This window comes from Leptopilina heterotoma, unplaced genomic scaffold (genome assembly GCF_015476425.1).
Source record: "Leptopilina heterotoma isolate Lh14 unplaced genomic scaffold, ASM1547642v1 Lhet_88, whole genome shotgun sequence".
Lineage (NCBI taxonomy): Eukaryota > Metazoa > Arthropoda > Insecta > Hymenoptera > Figitidae > Leptopilina > Leptopilina heterotoma.
This window is the reverse complement of record NW_025111191.1, coordinates 1704019-1725438: the sequence shown is the minus strand read 5'-3', so window position 1 is coordinate 1725438 and position 21420 is coordinate 1704019. Positions and strand designations below refer to the sequence as shown.

General features: G+C 28.3%; 2 long non-coding RNA genes across 2 annotated transcripts in view; one reads left to right on the top strand and one right to left on the bottom strand.

Annotated features, from left to right (window-relative positions):
* Positions 1-15122: 15122 nt before the first annotated feature.
* Positions 15123-16619, bottom strand: LOC122511630. The gene is made up of 5 exons (XR_006302539.1): positions 16435-16619; positions 16060-16270; positions 15632-15875; positions 15340-15431; positions 15123-15256 (listed from the first exon to the last, which is right to left on the bottom strand). It is a non-coding gene; the product is annotated as an uncharacterized LOC122511630 (long non-coding RNA).
* Positions 16620-18433: 1814 nt separating this feature from the next.
* The window catches only part of LOC122511646, a 208359-nt gene continuing 205372 nt past the window's right edge, over positions 18434-21420 (top strand). The window contains exons 1-4 of the long non-coding RNA XR_006302541.1: positions 18434-18609; positions 18778-19010; positions 19194-19436; positions 19646-20135. This is a non-coding gene — a long non-coding RNA (uncharacterized LOC122511646). The remainder of the gene's footprint in view (positions 18610-18777; positions 19011-19193; positions 19437-19645; positions 20136-21420) is intronic.

Genomic DNA, 21420 nt, shown 5'->3' with positions numbered 1-21420 from the left:
ATTTTTAGTAAAAATCCCTGACTTTTCCCTGACCAATTTTACTTTCCCTGACTTTTCCCTGATTTCCCTGACTTCCCTGACCTGTGGCAACTCTGAAGAATCAGGGCTGAGGTCTAAATAGTTTCTAAGTAGTGACACGTTTCGGAAAAACGCATTGTTTTAAAAGAAAAAGCACAAATTTTATGAAAAAAGCTTTAATTTGAAAATAGACTCAAAAATTGAGATAAAAAGTATCAAGACAAGCGCTATTTTTCTTTATAAATTATTTTTAAGAATCAGAACAGAAGTCTAAATAGTTTCTAAGCACTCAAACGTTCCGAGAAAAGCATTTTTTAAAGAAAAAGCTCTGAATTTTTTTTTAAAAAGCTCTTAATTGAAAATTGACCCCATAAGTCACATAAAAAAAGTATCAAGACCATTGTTTTTTTGCAATATAAAATTTTGTTGAAAATCACAGCCTCCTTTTTCAAGATACAAATTTTTTTTTAGAGTCACAGTTGAATATGGATTAATTAGGACACGAAAAAAAAATTAAGAAAAATTTTGTTCTCATAAAAAAGCGATTTGAACATAATTTCCTGTTTTTATGACAATACTTAAAGGTACTTAATGGAAATCGTTAAAAATTCATAAAAAGATTTTATCTTCAATGGAGAGCGGAGATTCTTTTTCAAGTTGAAGTTTAAACTTTTATGTAGAAATGGTATCAAAAGTAGACTGACAAACTAATAAATATTAAAAGTGTAGGCAATAAGAATTTTTTTTTCTTTTCATTGATTTAATCAATTCTCAAATGTGTAGAATTAAAAAAATCTATTATTTTAGAATGTTTTTGAAATTTATTAAAAACAGCTTTTTTCTAAACTTTTAAAAAATATAAATCATTTGAGTCAAATATAACTTTTCTTTTAACAGCGAGAAAAAATGTGTATTTGACTTAAAGCCCACTAAATTATTTACTTGTGTCAACAGAAATTTTATTTTGTTTAAATAAATTCTACTTAGTTTGCATTTTATACTAAAAATATTGTATTTTGTCGCAAAATTTGTAAAAAGTCGAAAAAGTCGCAAATTTTTAATATAAAACGATAAAAATCGAAAAAGTCATAAACATCCAAAGCCTGAATGTTTCATTTCAACAAATATAATTTCCGACTAAAGAAAAATCAGGGACTAACCATAAATATATTCAAGTTTTAAGTAATACTTCACGAATCGTAAATTCTCTCCACTTGAGCCATAGTAGAATAAGAAGAAATTGGTTTGTTCAGAAATTGCTTTCAATCCTATTCTATTACTTATGTTCAAAGCATAGTTAAGGATTGCCTATCTATATATGTATTTTCAAGGAAGAAGTTGTGCAGAATAGATTGTTTTAAGCATGTTTGTCTGCACTTATCGTCTGTAACTCTGACGTCTGACTTATATGCAAAGTTCTTCTATATTGCCCCTAAGCAAATTTCCCGATCATAACGGCATCTTGAAAATTAGTATTATACTTTTCCCCAGGAATATAGTTATATTCAAACATGATGTCTCGATGCGTGCCTGTTTGATTAGAAACTTCAACTCCGGGAAATAGATATATACATATGGAAAATCTGCATGCATTACGCAAGAGACTCATCCGTCGAGTAAAGTTTTAAGTAGAAATTTTCTTAGATGTGAAATTATAATAGAGTTTACCGTGTATGGAAATCTTCTTCAAGGAAACATAATAAAGATGAGAAAATTTTCCACATTTAAATAAATGAAATTAATTAATATGTTTACTCGTATTACATTACATTATATTATCAGGCTTCGTGTACTCGATAATTAATTTTCAAAATTAGCGAAAAGAAGCTTTAAGACCGAAAAAAGCAACAATAAATTTAAAGACTTAAAATTAATTAATTTAAAGACTTTCTTAAATTTCAAGACTCCAATGATTTCATAATTTTCAAATTAAATTAAATTCAAAAATCAAGGTTGCTACACAAAAATTTAGTTTTCTATTTCTCTGATTTTTCCCTGATTGCCAGACAAAATTTTCTCTTTTTCCCTGACACTAAAAAAATATTCTAATTCACTACAAAAATTATTAGATACTCAAAAAAATGTTCTATTACAAATTTTTTACGATAAAAAATTATCCAAAATTCAAAAAACCGAATTGCTTAAAATTCAACATTTTTTCTTCTTTTTTATGGCAATTCGCTTTATTATTTTTGTGCTCTTCAAAAACATTTTACTTATTTAAAAGTCTCCACTCTTCGGTAAAAAAAACTGAAATTATCAAAAATTTTCAAAGATTCAAAAAACCGATTTTCTTAAAATTCAACATTTTTTCTTCTATTTTATGGCATTTAGCTTCAATATTTTTGGGCTCTTTAAAAACACTTTAACTATTTAATAGTCTTCACTCTTTGATAAAAAATTTAAAATTATCGAAAATTACCAAAAATTCAAAAAACCGATTTTCTTAAAATTCAACATTTTCTCTTCTTTTATATGGCATTTAGCTTCATTATTTTTGTGCTCTTTAAAAACACGTTACTTATTTAATAGTTTCCACTATTTGGTAAAAAATCTAAAATTATCAAAAATTTTCAAAAATTCAAAAAACCGAATTTCTTAAAATACGTAATTTTTTCTTCTTTTTTATGACATTTGGCTTTATTATTTTTGTGCTCTTCAAGAATATTTTACTTATTTAATAGTCTCAACTCTTTGATAAAAAATCTAAAATTATCAAAAATTTTCAAAAATTCAAAAAACCGATTTTCTTAAAATTCAACATTTTTTCATCTTTTTTATGGCGTTTGGCTTTATTATTCTTGTGCTCTTCAAGAACATTTTACTTATTTAATAGTCTCAACTCTTTGGCAAAAAATTTTAAATTATTAAAAATTATCAAAAATTCAAAAAACCGAATTTCTTGAAATTCAACATTTTTTGGCTCTTCAAAAACACGTTACTTATTTAATTTTTTATTCATTGCGATTTTTATTTTGGGGTGTCGTTCTCTGAGTGGGTGGCTGTCGCTGTACCCGTTACCCTAAATGAATTCTTTTAGAAAATTATTTATTAAAAAATAGTAGCTATTGAAAATAATAGAATTAATAAAAAATAATAAAAACAGTAGAATAATTTGGAAATATTTTTGAAAATAATTGAACAGTTTAAAAGAATTTTATTAAAATTTTTTAAATAGTTAAACCTACGAATTGTAGGTTATGTTTGTGTTAGATTTAGCTGGATTAAATATCTATTTTTAATTATGTAAATTTAAATGCAGTCCCTATTGAATATTTCGAATGTAATGAAGACTTGAATATCAATAATTTTTAATAATAATAATTTAATCTCTCTCTGTATTTTAACTCCAAAAGTTATAAACATAACCTAAAATATGTTGTTTCTTATGTACCTTTTTCGAAAGCTCGTTACATACTATCAATATTTTGTTATACATTATATTATATCATTATTTCTTTTCGTTTTTTTTGTTATGAAAATAAAGTGAATTAAGACAAGATGGATTTTTCATTTCCGTAATTTTTATATTTTTTACTCATTTTCACGGAAAGAAAATTTTATCTAGAACAAAGATAAGATTCTCTAAAATAGCGAAAGTTTTAACTGAACCAACTAAACATTTGACTAATCTAGCGAAATTTGTAGCTGTTCCAGATGAATATTTTTTCCATGATATAAAATGGAAAAAAGTGTTTGAATGACAAGTATTGAACTAGATATACAATGAAATTTTTATTCACTATGTGGGTGTATACTGCGCGCTGTATGAATCAACGTCAAAAAAAAGTCTTTTTAAAAAGACCATTTATAAGAAATATATCGACTTAGTTGAAGATTCTTTTCCTCCCATTGGAACTGCTGGACATCACGAAAACTTCCAGGTTTGCCCTCGAGAGGTCTTCAACGTTTTTCGCTTTTAACACGCGAATCATAAAGGAATTCACCGGGGAAATAGATTCACGGACTACTTTATCAAAATGCAGACTGAAGATACAAAAACCTATGACATTTTTTTTCCTTCTCTTACACACCAGCAAGAATTTTTAATAGAAAAAATAGTCACTACTCTCTTTCTCTTTTCTTAAAATTATATTCGCATTAGGTCCTTGCTTAGCTTTTTTCAGAGCAAGTCACAAAGTATATAATTGCGAAAGAAGAAAAAGAAAAAAGAAAGAAAGAAAGAAAAAAGCGGAGAGAATATTGGAGAATACAAAATAGGGAGAATAATGTCGTTATTATAAGTAGCTGGATGGTGGGTAATATTTTATAGGTTAGATGTTCAGTACTTGTAGACTTTGAATGTCTTTGCGGACGTTAAGTGACTCCGAGTGGAAGTCAGATAACGGTTTATTGCCGCTAACTTCTCCTTTGGACACTTCACTGTGTCTCTGGTACCACCGCACGCGCGCCATTCCACCATGACAGAAACTTCTTTGGAATAGTGCAAAGACAGATAGGAGATAGAATAAATTTCTCAAAGCCCTTGTTTTGTAAGATCTAACAATGTTATACTACTATTTTATCTCGCTTTTTCAAATCCATCTTATCTTAATTTCATTTATTACATCCAAACTTTACACAGGAAAAGCGGATAATTTTTTTTTTTTTTTTGCTCCTCCCTGTAAAGTAAAAAGTTCCTCGTCTTTTAAATTTAATTCCACAAAAAACAACAAGTTTCCAAAGAATGAATTTTTACAATTTTTACTTGAAAATATCGCAGGATTTTTTTAAAACTAATTTGAGAAATTTGCAACAAAATCGTAATACGAAAGCAGAAAAGTAATAAATTAACTAATTCAAATTTAGATAAAAACTTTTTTTAATTTGGTGAAAAAATTCCCGGATTGGCATAAAATTTTTGAAAAGCACAGCAAATATAAAATGAAGAAAAACAATCCTCCCCGATACGAAAAAGTAAATTTCTTTTCCGCGTATAGCAGATTAAAATAAACAAAATGTAAATGTCATATGAGAATCCGACAATCAAAAGTTTCATTTTAATGTTGATCAAGAAACTTTTCTCATTCAAGTTTAGGGAACAAATACTAAAATCTACATTCATTGCCATACGTGAGTTTATATATACACACTGAAGGGGAAAAAGTGTACAGAACACATTTTTTAATATTCAGTGGAGTAATAGTTTCTTAGTTTATAAGCGCACGAAAAAAAAAAATTTCTACAAATAGTTTTGCTGACCTAAAGGCATGTAAATAGCTTTTATTATCATCATAACAGTAATAATGCATGTCAGTAGTGGATATATACCAGCGTTTGCTTTATTACATTTTCCAATGTTATTCTCTGACATTTATTTTCCTAGACGCGCATATGTGCATGTTACATTCCAATTTTATTTTCATCATTATATAGACATTGTTGTTTTATATATACAATTTCCCATATAATATTTTAACGTTACCTAATAAATTTTCACTAAATTCCTTTCAAAAAAATACTATTTTAACTTTTTCCTTCAACGAAATTCTTTACTTTTTCTGTATTTTGTGATTTAATCAATAGTTTATTTAATAATATAATAATAATAGTTATTTATTTATCATATGCACAAATCATTTTATTACTACGTAATAAAGTTCATAAATTCGATCAGAAAAAAGTAAGAGCTAATTCTATTTATAAAAATGCAAAAATTTTTATTATTCCCAGTGACAAATTCAAAAAAAATACTTTCTATTTAAATTATATTATTTCATGTTAATTTTTCCAATTGTTAAATTATATTACTGTATATATAAATATGTATTATTATTTTACATTATTTTATATATATCTGATACAAATTTGAAAGACAGCATACAAGGGTTGACACCAAAATTTACTTTTCTTTTTCCATGACTTTTCCATGATTTGATTGTGTAGAACTCAGTTACTACTAAAACTAAGGTGATTTTTAGATGATTAGAAATATTAAATTAAGAAGAAAAAAATTTTTAATTCCTATTTTGCCAAATTCTAATTGTCTGATAGCATACGGGTAGACCTTCTACAACTTAAAAATTGAAATAAAATTATCTACTCATCAACATTGAATAGGGCTCAGTCCCTACTAGAATTCTGGTGATTTTCAGATGATTTGAATTATTAAATTTGGAAGAAATAAATTTTAAATTCCTACTTTACCAAATTTCAATTGTCTGATAGCGTACGCGTGGACCTGCTACAACTTAAAAATTAAAATAAAATTCTCCATTCTTCAAGATTGAGTAGGGCTCAGTCCCTACTAGAATTCTGGTGATTTTCAGATGCTCTGAATTATTACATTTGGAAGAAATAAATTTTAAATTCCCATTTTACCAAATTTCAATTGTCTGATAGCGTACGGGTGGACCTGCTACAACTTAAAAATTGAAATAAAATTCTCTACTCTTCAACATTGAGTAGGGCTCAGTCCCTACTAAAATTCTGGTGATTTTCCGATGCTTTGAATTATTAAATTTGAAAGAAATAAATTTTTAATTCCTATTTTACCAAATTTTAATTGTCTGATAGCGTTCGGGTGAGGGTGCTACTGCTTAAAAATTGAAATAAAATTCTCTATTCTACAAGATTGAGTAGAACTCAGTCCCTACTAGAATTCTGGTGATTTTCAGATGCTTTGAATTATTAAATTTGAAAGAAATAAATTTTTCATTCCTATTTTACCAAATTTTAATTGTCTGATAGCGTTCGGGTGAGGGTGCTACTGCTTAAAAATTGAAATAAAATTCTCTACTCTTCAGGATTGAGTAAGGCTCAGTCCCTACTAGAATTCTGGAGATTTTCAAATGCTTTGAATTATTAAATTTGAAAGAAATAAATTTTTAATTCCTATTTTACCAAATTTTAATTGTCTGATAGCGTTCGGGTGAGGGTGCTACAACTTAAAAATTGAAATAAAATTCTCTACTCTTCAACATTGAGTAGGGCTCAGTCCCTACTAAAATTCTGGTGATTTTCCGATGCTTTGAATTATTAAATTTGAAAGAAATAAATTTTTAATTCCTATTTTACCAAATTTTAATTGTCTGATAGCGTTCGGGTGAGGGTGCTACTGCTTAAAAATTGAAATAAAATTCTCTATTCTACAAGATTGAGTAGAACTCAGTCCCTACTAGAATTCTGGTGATTTTCAGATGCTTTGAATTATTAAATTTGAAAGAAATAAATTTTTCATTCCTATTTTACCAAATTTTAATTGTCTGATAGCGTTCGGGTGAGGGTGCTACTGCTTAAAAATTGAAATAAAATTCTCTACTCTTCAACACTGAGTAGGGCTCAGTCCCTACTAGAATTCTGGTGATTTTCAGATGCTTTGAATTATTTAATTTGAAAGAAATAAATTTTTAATTCCTATTTTACCAAATTTTAATTGTCTGATAGCGTACGGGTGGACCTGCTACAACTTAAAAATTGAAATAAAATTCTCTACTCTTCAACACTGAGTAGGGCTCAGTCCCTACTAGAATTCTGGTGATTTTCAGATGCTTTGAATTATTAAATTTGAAAGAAATAAATTTTAAATTCCCATTTTACCAAATTTCAATTGTCTGATAGCGTTCGGGTGAGGGTGCTACTGCTTAAAAATTGAAATAAAATTCCCTACTCTTCAGGATTGAGTAAGGCTCAGTCCCTACTAAAATTCTGGTGATTTTCAGATGCTTTGAATTATTAAATTTGGAAGAAATAAATTTTAAATTCCCATTTTACCAAATTTCAATTGTCTGATATCGTACGCGTGGACCTGCTACAACTTAAAAATTAAAATAAAATTCTCCATTCTTCAAGATTGAGTAGGGCTCAGTCCCTACTAGAATTCTGGTGATTTTCAGATGCTCTGAATTATTACATTTGGAAGAAATAAATTTTAAATTCCCATTTTACCAAATTTCAATTGTCTGATAGCGTACGGGTGGACCTGCTACAACTTAAAAATTGAAATAAAATTCTCTACTCTTCAACATTGAGTAGGGCTCAGTCCCTACTAGAATTCTGGTGATTTTCAGATGCTTTGAATTATTAAATGTGAAAGAAATAAATTTTTAATTCCTATTTTACCAAATTTTAATTGTCTGATAGCGTTCGGGTGAGGGTGCTACTGCTTAAAAATTGAAATAAAATTCTCTACTCTTCAGGATTGAGTAAGGCTCAGTCCCTACTAGAATTCTGGTGATTTTCAGTTGCTTTGAATTATTTAATTTGAAAGAAATAAATTTTTAATTCCTATTTTACCAAATTTTAATTGTCTGATAGCGTACGGGTGGACCTGCTACAACTTAAAAATTGAAATAAAATTCTCTACTCTTCAACACTGAGTAGGGCTCAGTCCCTACTAGAATTCTGGTGATTTTCAGATGCTTTGAATTATTAAATTTGAAAGAAATAAATTTTAAATTCCCATTTTACCAAATTTCAATTGTCTGATAGCGTTCGGGTGAGGGTGCTACTGCTTAAAAATTGAAATAAAATTCCCTACTCTTCAGGATTGAGTAAGGCTCAGTCCCTACTAAAATTCTGGTGATTTTCAGATGCTTTGAATTATTAAATTTGGAAGAAATAAATTTTAAATTCCCATTTTACCAAATTTCAATTGTCTGATATCGTACGCGTGGACCTGCTACAACTTAAAAATTAAAATAAAATTCTCCATTCTTCAAGATTGAGTAGGGCTCAGTCCCTACTAGAATTCTGGTGATTTTCAGATGCTCTGAATTATTACATTTGGAAGAAATAAATTTTAAATTCCCATTTTACCAAATTTCAATTGTCTGATAGCGTACGGGTGGACCTGCTACAACTTAAAAATTGAAATAAAATTCTCTACTCTTCAACACTGAGTAGGGCTCAGTCCCTACTAAAATTCTGGTGATTTTCAGATGCTTTGAATTATTAAATTTGGAAGAAATAAATTTTAAATTCCCATTTTACCAAATTTCAATTGTCTGATATCGTACGCGTGGACCTGCTACAACTTAAAAATTAAAATAAAATTCTCCATTCTTCAAGATTGAGTAGGGCTCAGTCCCTACTAGAATTCTGGTGATTTTCAGATGCTCTGAATTATTACATTTATAAGAAATAAATTTTAAATTCCCATTTTACAAAATTTCAATTGTCTGATAGCGTACGGGTGGACCTGCTACAACTTAAAAATTGAAATAAAATTCACTACTCTTCAACATTGAGTAGGGCTCAGTCCCTACTAGAATTCTGGTGATTTTCAGATGCTTTGAATTATTAAATTTGAAAGAAATAAATTTTTAATTCCTATTTTACCAAATTTTAATTGTCTGATAGCGTTCGGGTGAGGGTGCTACTGCTTAAAAATTGAAATAAAATTCTCTACTCTTCAGGATTGAGTAAGGCTCAGTCCCTACTAGAATTCTGGTGATTTTCAGATGCTTTAAATTATTAAATTTGAAAGAAATAAATTTTTAATTCCCATTTTACCAAATTTTAATTGTCTGATAGCGTTCGGGTGAGGGTGCTACTGCTTAAAAATTGAAATAAAATTCTCTACTCTTCAGGATTGAGTAAGGCTCAGTCCCTACTAGAATTCTGGTGATTTTCAGATGCTTTGAATTATTAAATTTGAAAGAAATAAATTTTTAATTCCTATTTTACCAAATTTTAATTGTCTGATAGCGTACGGGTGGACCTGCTACAACTTAAAAATTGAAATAAAATTCTCTACTCTTCAACATTGAGTAGGGCTCAGTCCCTACTAAAATTCTGGTGATTTTCCGATGCTTTGAATTATTAAATTTGAAAGAAATAAATTTTTAATTCCTATTTTACCAAATTTTAATTGTCTGATAGCGTTCGGGTGAGGGTGCTACTGCTTAAAAATTGAAATAAAATTCTCTACTCTTCAGGATTGAGTAAGGCTCAGTCCCTACTAGAATTCTGGTGATTTTCAGATGCTTTGAATTATTAAATTTGAAAGAAATAAATTTTTAATTCCTATTTTACCAAATTTTAATTGTCTGATAGCGTTCGGGTGAGGGTGCTACTGCTTAAAAATTGAAATAAAATTCTCTACTCTTCAGGATTGAGTAAGGCTCAGTCCCTACTAGAATTCTGGTGATTTTTAGATGCTTTGAATTATTAAATTTGAAAGAAATAAATTTTTAATTCCTATTTTACCAAATTTTAATTGTCTGATAGCGTTCGGGTGAGGGTGCTACTGCTTAAAAATTGAAATAAAATTCTCTACTCTTTAGGATTGAGTAAGGCTCAGTCCCTACTAGAATTCTGGTGATTTTCAGATGCTTTGAATTATTAAATGTGAAAGAAATAAATTTTTAATTCCTATTTTACCAAATTTTAATTGTCTGATAGCGTTCGGGTGAGGGTGCTACTGCTTAAAAATTGAAATAAAATTCTTTACTCTTCAGGATTGAGTAAGGCTCAGTCCCTACTAGAATTCTGGTGATTTTCAGATGCTTTGAATTATTAAATTTGAAAGAAATAAATTTTTAATTCCTATTTTACCAAATTTTAATTGTCTGATAGCGTTCGGGTGAGGGTGCTACTGCTTAAAAATTGAAATAAAATTCTCTACTCTTCAACACTGAGTAGGGCTCAGTCCCTACTAGAATTCTGGTGATTTTCAGATGCTTTGAATTATTAAATTTGAAAGAAATAAATTTTTAATTCCTATTTTACCAAATTTTAATTGTCTGATAGCGTACGGGTGGACCTGCTACAACTTAAAAATTGAAATAAAATTCTCTACTCTTCAACATTGAGTAGGGCTCAGTCCCTACTAAAATTCTGGTGATTTTCCGATGCTTTGAATTATTAAATTTGAAAGAAATAAATTTTTAATTCCTATTTTACCAAATTTTAATTGTCTGATAGCGTTCGGGTGAGGGTGCTACTGCTTAAAAATTGAAATAAAATTCTCTACTCTTCAGGATTGAGTAAGGCTCAGTCCCTACTAGAATTCTGGTGATTTTCAGATGCTTTGAATTATTAAATTTGAAAGAAATAAATTTTTAATTCCTATTTTACCAAATTTTAATTGTCTGATAGCGTTCGGGTGAGGGTGCTACTGCTTAAAAATTGAAATAAAATTCTCTACTCTTCAGGATTGAGTAAGGCTCAGTCCCTACTAGAATTCTGGTGATTTTCAGATGCTTTGAATTGTTAAATTTGGAAGAAATAAATTTTAAATTCCCATTTTACCAAATTTCAATTGTCTGATAGCGTACGGGTGGACCTGCTACAACTTAAAAATTAAAATAAAATTCTCTACTCTTCAACATTGAGTAGGGCTCAGTCCCTACTAGAATTCTGGTGATTTTCAGATGCTTTGAATTATTAAATGTGAAAGAAATAAATTTTTAATTCCTATTTTACCAAATTTTAATTGTCTGATAGCGTTCGGGTGAGGGTGCTACTGCTTAAAAATTGAAATAAAATTCTTTACTCTTCAGGATTGAGTAAGGCTCAGTCCCTACTAGAATTCTGGTGATTTTCAGATGCTTTGAATTATTAAATTTAAAAGAAATAAATTTTTAATTCCTATTTTACCAAATTTTAATTGTCTGATAGCGTTCGGGTGAGGGTGCTACTACTTAAAAATTGAAATAAAATTCTCTACTCTTCAGGATTAAGTAAGGCTCAGTCCCTACTAGAATTCTGGTGATTTTCAGATGCTTTGAATTATTAAATTTGAAAGAAATAAATTTTTAATTCCTATTTTACCAAATTTTAATTGTCTGATAGCGTTCGGGTGAGGGTGCTACTGCTTAAAAATTGAAATAAAATTCTCTACTCTTCAGGATTGAGTAAGGCTCAGTCCCTACTAGAATTCTGGTGATTTTCAGATGCTTTGAATTATTAAATTTGAAAGAAATAAATTTTTAATTCCTATTTTACCAAATTTTAATTGTCTGATAGCGTACGGGTGGACCTGCTACAACTTAAAAATTGAAATAAAATTCTCTACTCTTCAACATTGAGTAGGGCTCAGTCCCTACTAAAATTCTGGTGATTTTCCGATGCTTTGAATTATTAAATTTGAAAGAAATAAATTTTTAATTCCTATTTTACCAAATTTTAATTGTCTGATAGCGTTCGGGTGAGGGTGCTACTGCTTAAAAATTGAAATAAAATTCTCTACTCTTCAGGATTGAGTAAGGCACAGTCCCTACTAGAATTCTGGTGATTTTCAGATGCTTTGAATTATTAAATTTGAAAGAAATAAATTTTTAATTCCTATTTTACCAAATTTTAATTGTCTGATAGCGTACGGGTGGACCTGCTACAACTTAAAAATTGAAATAAAATTCTCTACTCTTCAACATTGAGTAGGGCTCAGTCCCTACTAAAATTCTGGTGATTTTCCGATGCTTTGAATTATTAAATTTGAAAGAAATAAATTTTTAATTCCTATTTTACCAAATTTTAATTGTCTGATAGCGTTCGGGTGAGGGTGCTACTGCTTAAAAATTGAAATAAAATTCTCTACTCTTCAGGATTGAGTAAGGCTCAGTCCCTACTAGAATTCTGGTGCTTTTCAGATGCTTTGAATTATTAAATTTGAAAGAAATAAATTTTTAATTCCTATTTTACCAAATTTTAATTGTCTGATAGCGTTCGGGTGAGGGTGCTACTGCTTAAAAATTGAAATAAAATTCTCTACTCTTCAGGATTGAGTAAGGCTCAGTCCCTACTAGAATTCTGGTGATTTTCAGATGCTTTGAATTATTAAATTTGAAAGAAATAAATTTTTAATTCCTATTTTACCAAATTTTAATTGTCTGATAGCGTTCGGGTGAGGGTGCTACTGCTTAAAAATTGAAATAAAATTCTCTACTCTTCAGGATTGAGTAAGGCTCAGTCCCTACTAGAATTCTGGTGATTTTCAGATGCTTTGAATTATTAAATTTGAAAGAAATAAATTTTTAATTCCTATTTTACCAAATTTTAATTGTCTGATAGCGTACGGGTGGACCTGCTACAACTTAAAAATTAAAATAAAATTCTCCATTCTTCAAGATTGAGTAGGGCTCAGTCCCTACTAGAATTCTGGTGATTTTCAGATGCTCTGAATTATTAAATTTGGAAGAAATAAATTTTAAATTCCCATTTTACCAAATTTCAATTGTCTGATAGCGTACGGGTGGACCTGCTACAACTTAAAAATTGAAATAAAATTCTCTACTCTTCAACACTGAGTAGGGCTCAGTCCCTACTAAAATTCTGGTGATTTTCAGATGCTTTGAATTATTAAATTTGGAAGAAATAAATTTTAAATTCCCATTTTACCAAATTTCAATTGTCTGATAGCGTACGGGTAAACCTGCTACAACTTAAAAATTGAAATAAAATTCTCTACTCTTCAACATTGAGTAGGGCTCAGTCCCTACTAGAATTCTGGTGATTTTCAGATGCTTTGAATTATTAAATTTGAAAGAAATAAATTTTTAATTCCTATTTTACCAAATTTTAATTGTCTGATAGCGTTCGGGTGAGGGTGCTACTGCTTAAAAATTGAAATAAAATTCTCTACTCTTCAGGATTGAGTAAGGCTCAGTCCCTACTAGAATTCTGGTGCTTTTCAGATGCTTTGAATTATTAAATTTGAAAGAAATAAATTTTTAATTCCTATTTTACCAAATTTTAATTGTCTGATAGCGTTCGGGTGAGGGTGCTACTGCTTAAAAATTGAAATAAAATTCTCTACTCTTCAGGATTGAGTAAGGCTCAGTCCCTACTAGAATTCTGGTGATTTTCAGATGCTTTGAATTATTAAATTTGAAAGAAATAAATTTTTAATTCCTATTTTACCAAATTTTAATTGTCTGATAGCGTACGGGTGGACCTGCTACAACTTAAAAATTGAAATAAAATTCTCTACTCTTCAACACTGAGTAGGGCTCAGTCCCTACTAAAATTCTGGTGATTTTCAGATGCTTTGAATTATTAAATTTGAAAGAAATAAATTTTTAATTCCTATTTTACCAAATTTTAATTGTCTGATAGCGTTCGGGTGAGGGTGCTACTGCTTAAAAATTGAAATAAAATTCTCTACTCTTCAGGATTGAGTAAGGCTCAGTCCCTACTAGAATTCTGGTGATTTTCAGATGCTTTGAATTATTAAATTTGAAAGAAATAAATTTTTAATTCCTATTTTACCAAATTTTAATTGTCTGATAGCGTTCGGGTGAGGGTGCTACTGCTTAAAAATTGAAATAAAATTCTCTATTCTTCAAGATTGAGTAGAACTCAGTTCCTACTAAAACTCTGGTAATTTTCAGATGATTAGAATTATTAAATTTGGAAGAAATAAATTTTTAATTTTTTTTTATTAAATTTTGATTGTCTGATAGCGTTGGGTTAATGAGGGTGCTACTACTTAAAAGGTAAAATAAAATTATTTATTTTTTAAGGAATGTGCAGTGCTAAGTCCCCATTAGAACTCAGGTAATTGTCAGAAATAGGAAAAATTGAAGTTTTTGTGATATTTTCATATTTTGTGTTCCAAACAAACAAGAAAAACACAAAAATTCAGAATTTTCTTATAAATTGTAAGAATTTAATTTTGTCTAGTACTTTAAGTAAAAATCCCTGACTTTTTCCTGAATTCCCTGACTAGTGGCAACTCTGAATATTTGTTAATTAAAAAATTTTTGGGGTTAGTCTTCTATTGTTTTTTTCGAATATTGTATACCATTTTATCAATAACATAAGAAATAAAATTTTATAAATTTACCACAAACCTTTGAAAACTGTATTCTAACCTGTATATTTGTCGATGTCCAAACAGCAATCCAAGACATCTTTGCAGTCCGTCCAGCGATGACATTTTCCAAAAAACACACGCGAGTAAAAAAAGCGAACACTCCCGAAAAAAGTTGACTATTGACTCCAAAATAAATTTAATTAATAATTAAATAAGATTAAAAATAAAAAAGAATACCACTTTTAATTACTTAATCGATCGCGATTTAAAGAAATTACGACACTCCCGGAAAAAGAATTGACTTTTGACTCCGAAAAGAAAAATTAACAATGAAAATTATCGGATCGAGAAATAAAAATTTTTGATACATTCCAAATAGATTCTCAATTGAAATCATGTCGAATAAAAGAAATATTTTTGAGGCAACGGATTCGATCGTAACTATTGATGGGGATTTACGATTCTCTTTGTGTAATGTTCGACAATGAACAAAGCAATTGTCCTTTGTATCTCCATGAAAAAATGGCGGACGAATGACAGCTAAAACAGAAAAATTACGAAGTTAGTTCTTCTCTTGAACATACACAAATAGGTTTAAAATTATGATTATAATTTGCAATTACAAAAGGAGAAATCTTCGATTCCACTTTCCAAGATGGCTGCCAATGTTTGTGAATATTTACACAGCCACGTTTGTTGCGTATTTCCAATGCTTCTGGAAGAAAAATTTTCATAAAATCCTTGTTAAAAAGAAAAGTACATTATTAAAATTAATTTAACTGCAATTTCTTGTTCCTAATTTCCAGGAATTATGAACTTAGTTCTTAACCTCAAAATTGTTCACGTGTTAAAATGTCGATTAAAAGAAAGAATAAAAGTTGATTAGTTAAATATTGTCGAGAATGTTTTACTTACATTAAAATGACCAATTGTCGAATGTATTTGTCGGCAGATTCGTGAAAATCCTGCTTGGAATGCAGATATTGATGATAAATTCCACAGAGGAACAAAATGTCTGCTTGGCCACACGCTGATTACTAAAAAATTATGATTTTGTCATTTCATTACAGGGAGAAATCTCCGATTCCATTTTCCAAGATGGCTGCCAATGTTAAGAATATTTACGCAGTCACACAATTATTCAGAATTTACAACAATCCTGAAAGAAAAATTCCCAATAAATTCTTGACGAAAAGAAAAGTTCAATACTGAAAATCATTTGCTTGCGGATTTGAGACTTTCAAATATAACCTCAAAATAATTCACATGGAAATCCATCGATTAGAATGAAACATAAATATTAATAAATAATAGAAACTTTGTCAGGAATTTTTTATACTCACATTGAAACGTCCAATTGTTGAATATTATTGTCGTCTGTAGCCGCTTGGAATGCAGATACTGATGTTAAATTCCGCAAGGGAGCAAAATGTCTAGTCACAAGCAGATTACTCCAAAATTTTGATGTGAAAATTTTCAATACGACTTTTCAAGATGGCTGACAATGTATGTAAATATTTTCGCCTTTACGATTGTTGAGAATTTCCAACACTCCTGAAACAGAAACTTTCATTATCTCTCTTGACAAAGCGGAAAGTTCGATACCGAAAGTAAACTGCGAAAAAAAGAATTTCCAGTAACCTCAAAATTATTGGAAAAATATTGACTGAAAGAAATAAAAAATTAATTAGTAATGCAATGGGGATTTTTTCACTTACATATGATCGACAATTGTTGACTGTAATTTTCGTTTGTAGCTCCGTAATAATAAGACTTGGAATGCAGATGTTGATGATAAATTCCGCAAAGAAACAAAGTGTCCGCTTTATCACACTCACATTGTTCAATTATTAGGATTTTAATATTTAATTGCACAGAGAATTCTTTGTTTTGACCGTTACGACTAAACAATTTGGTGGGAAAACTATACTAATTGTTTCTCACAGTGGGGGGTGAACAGGAAACACATATGATAAGACTTGTTCCTTTTTCCATTAGATAAAAGTCGGCCGGAAGTCGAATTCCGCCACTGGCGGCGCTGGCGGTTCGCTGGCCCAACATCGTTTATTCACACGTGTTAACTGCTAAAATAATGCAAAAATCATTAATTTTATTATTTCTTTTGGTCAAATCATGTTTATTCATGTGTAATATTCACCTAGTATCTAAATATGTACGATTAATAATACAATTCACTTTAAAAAACAATTTATTTTATTCACGAATGAAAATTGCTTAATTATTTTCCGCGGGAAATTCAAAATCAATAATCGTGAATTACTGCAATATCAAATTTATTTTTAATAATAAATAGAGTAAATGCAAATATTAATGTCTATAAATTTAAAATTCAGTAATTTAAATCAATAAGTAAATAGAATTATATGTAGCGTTAATATTTATTTACGTATTTCCTCATAAAATGAAAAAAAAAATTAGTTTTTTAGTTTAATATTGATAATAATTAAAGGGTAATTTACTCAGATTCAACAAGGGTTCTGGTGGCAAGTGAACTAACTAAGAATTCCATTAGTAGGAAACGAACGAAAATATCTTAATCCTTTTCTTACTAATGAAAGTTCCTAGTTAGTCCTCTTGCCACCAGGGCCCACGCCGAATATAGGTAAAGTATAAACATATTAATTAAATTTAATTGTTGTATTTAAAAAAGTAGTATTAAGGGGCATCAATATAGTATAAAACACTTTTTTTCCATTTTTGTCACCCCCTCTCACCCGACAAGCACTATTACATACATTAGCGCCATTTTTTCTACTGAGTTTAACAAGTAAATCCCCTATTTGCAGTGTGACCGTGTGACGCGATATGTGGATGACCCTTTAATATTATTAGAAATAAATAAACATTGAAGAAAATTAAATTAAATATATATTGTTAAATAACAATAGAACATAACAAAATTTTTTTAAAAATTAAAATTATTAATTAATTATTAAACTATAATGACATTGACTAATATTAAAATTTTAAACTATAAACTATAAACAAATAACTTATTTATTTATTTAGTAAATATTAACTTTAATTCGTAAATTTAATTAATACTTATTAATTATAATTAATTTTAATTAATATTAACATTTTAAATTATAAACTATAAACAAATAAGTTATATATTTAAAATATTTATTATTAATTATTTACAGTTAATTCAAGTAAACAAATAAATATTTATTTACTCAGTGAATATTAACTTAAAGTTAAAAATTTAATTAATATTTATTAATTTTAATTAATTTAATTAGTATTAATAATTATTTTTAAAAACCATAAATTGAATAATTTTATTTATAATTTTATTGAATTGTTTCATTATTCCCATTTTGCTCTATTTGAATTTCCCGCGGAAAATAGTGCAACTTTTTAATGTTAATGAAAAAAATAGTTTTTTAAAGTGAATTATATTATAAAAGGTAAATATTAAGTTACTAGGCAAATATTACGCATGAATAAACATGATTTGACCAAAAGAAATAATAAAATTAATGATTTTTGCATTATTTTGGCAGTTCACACGTGGCTGCAAATGCTGTTGGGCCAGCGAACCGCCAGCGCCGCCAGTGGCGGAAATCAACTTCCGATCAATATTTATCTAATGGAGAAAGGAACAAGTGTTATCATGTGTGTTTCCTGTCCACCCCCCACTGAGAGAAACAATTAGTAAAGTTTTCCCTCCAAATTGTTTAGTCGTAACGGTCAAAACAAAGAATTCTCTGTGCAATTAAATAATAAAAGCATAATAATTGAACAATGTGAGTGTGACAAAGCGGATATTTTATTTCTTTGCCGAATTTATCATCAACATCTGCATTCCAAGTCTTATTATTACGGAGCTGCAAACGAAAATCAAAGTCAACAATTGTGGATCATATGTAAGTGAGAAAATCCCCATTGCATTACTAATTAATTTTTTATTTCTTTTAGTCGATATTTTTCCAATAATTTTGAGATTACTCGAAATTCTTTTTTTCGCAGTCAAATACCTTTCGGTATCGAACTTTCCGCTTTGTCAAGAGAGATAATGAAAGTTTCTGTTTCAGGAGTGTTGAAAATTCTCAACAATCGTGACGGCGAAAATATTTACATACATCGGCAGCCATTTTGGAAAGTGGAATCGAAGATTTCCACATGCAATCGAACAATTTTATCATTATTTTGGAGTAATCTGCGTGTGGTCAAGCAGACATTTTGTTCCGCTGCAGAATTTAACATCAGTATCTTGATTCCAAGCGACTACAGACGAGAATAATATTCAACAATTGGACATTTCAATGTGAGTATAAAAATTCCTGACAACGTTTCAATTTTTCATTAATATTTTTGTTTCATTCTAATGGATGAATTTCCTTGTGAATTATTTTGAGGTTATACTGGAAATTCTCTAATTCGCAATCAATTACTTTTCAGTATTGAACTTTTCTTTTCGTCAAGAATTTAATGGAAATTTTTCTTTCAGGAGTGTTGTAAATTCTCAACAATCGTCACTGCGTAAATATTCATAAAAATTGGCAGCCATCTTGAAAAATGGAATCGGAGATTTCTCCCTGCAATGAAATGATAAAATTATAATTTTTGAGTAGTCTGCGTGTCGCTAAGAAGACATTTTGTTCCTCTGCGGAATTTATCATCAATATCTGCATTCCAAGCGGGATTTTCACGAATCTACAGACAAGAACATTCAACAATTGGCCATTTTAATGTAAGTAAAACATTCCCGACAATATTTTACTAATCAACTTTTATTCTTTCTTTTAATCGACATTTTAATAGTTGAACAATTTTGAGGTTATGAACTAAGTTCATAATTCACGGAAATTAGGAACAAGAAATTGCAAATTATAATCATAATTTTAAACCTATTTGTATATGTTTAAGAACAGCTCTAATTTCGTAATTTTTCTGTTTTAGCTGTCATTCGTCCGCCATTTTTTCATGGAGATACAAAGGACAATTGCTTTGTTCATTGTCGAACATTAGACAAAGAGAATCGTAAATCCCCAAGAATAGTTACAATCGAATCCGTGGCCTCAAAAATATTTCTTCTATTCGACGTTATTTCAAGTGAGAATATCTTTGAGATGTGTTGAAAATTTTTATTTCTCGATCCAATAATTTTCATTGTTAATTTTTCTTTTTGGAGTCAAAAGTCAATTCTTTTTCCGGGAGTGTCGTAATTTCTTTAAATCGCGATCGATTAAGTAATTAAAAGTGGTATTCTTTTTTATTTTAAATCTTATTTGATTATTAATTCAATTTATTTTGGAGTCAATAGTCAATTTTTTTTCGGGAGTGTTCGTGTTTTTTTTACTCGCATGTGTTTTTTGGAAAATGTCATCACTGGACGGACTGCAAAGATCTCTTGGATTGCTGCGCTGTTTGGACATCGACAATTATACAGGTTAGAATACAGTTCTTAAAGGTTTGTGGTATATTTAAAAAAATTTATTTTTTAAGTTATTGACAAAATGGTATAATATACAGTATTCGAAAAACAATAGAAAACTAACCTTGTAATTTTTTTTTTTTAATTAAAAAATATTCAGAGTTGTCACAGGTCAGGGAAAAAAATTTTATAACAATTCTCGTCAAAATTTCAATTATTTTTATAAATAATAAAATTCTTCTCCGAAATTCAATTATTTTCGAGCTTTCTTGGCAAAATTTCAATTTTTTCAAAAATTTTTCTCATTTCAATGATTTTTAATATCTAGTATTTTAACAAAATTTTCAAACAGAATTTAATTATTTTAAAAAAATTTTAATAAAATTCTACAAAAACCTTTAATTATTTTCATATAATAATACAAATTTTACAGAAATTCAAATATTTATATCTATAGTATTTTAATAAAATTTTTCAAAATAATTCAATTATTTAAATAATATTTTAATAAAATTCTTCCATAACTTTTAATTATATTCATAAATAATAAAAATTCTCCAGGAATTAAATTATTTACCAATTTTTTAGCAATGATTTCATTATTTTAATAAATAATAAAATTTTTTGAAGAGATTCAATTATTTTCATAAATAATAAAACTCATTGCAGAATTTTAATTATTTTGAAGACAATTTTAATAAAAAATTCCTCGAAAAAATGTAATTATTCTTAAAAATTTTATTAAAATTCGTCAAGAAAATTTAATTATTAAAAAATTTTTTGACAGATTTCTATATGAGAATTTAATTTTAAGAAACATTCAATTATTCAATAAATTATTAATTTTTCTAATTAAATACCTAATTAAATTATCTAAGAATTTTCTAAAAAAAATATTTAAAAATAAATTTTAGGTACTAATTAATATTAAAAGCATTAGAACGTGAATTTTCAAAAGGTTTCAAATTATAATCTTTGAAAATCTGAATTTTTTATACTATTAACTAACAATTCTGTGGAATTATTTTTTTTTTTTTTTAAAAAGTTTAATTGGGAATTTTTTTAAAAATTATTTGAAGTTTTTATTTTTTAATGTTCTATATTTAATTGAAGAATTTACAAATAACTGAAATTTTGTAAAATTGAATTGAAAACAAATGAATTTGAAAATTCTCAAAGAACTTTTTTTTTAGAAGAATTTTATTTAAAAACACGAAAAAAATTTAATTTTGCAAAAGTTACAAATATTATTGCATAAATTCAATTATTTTCAAGAGTAATAATATTCTTCTGAAAAATT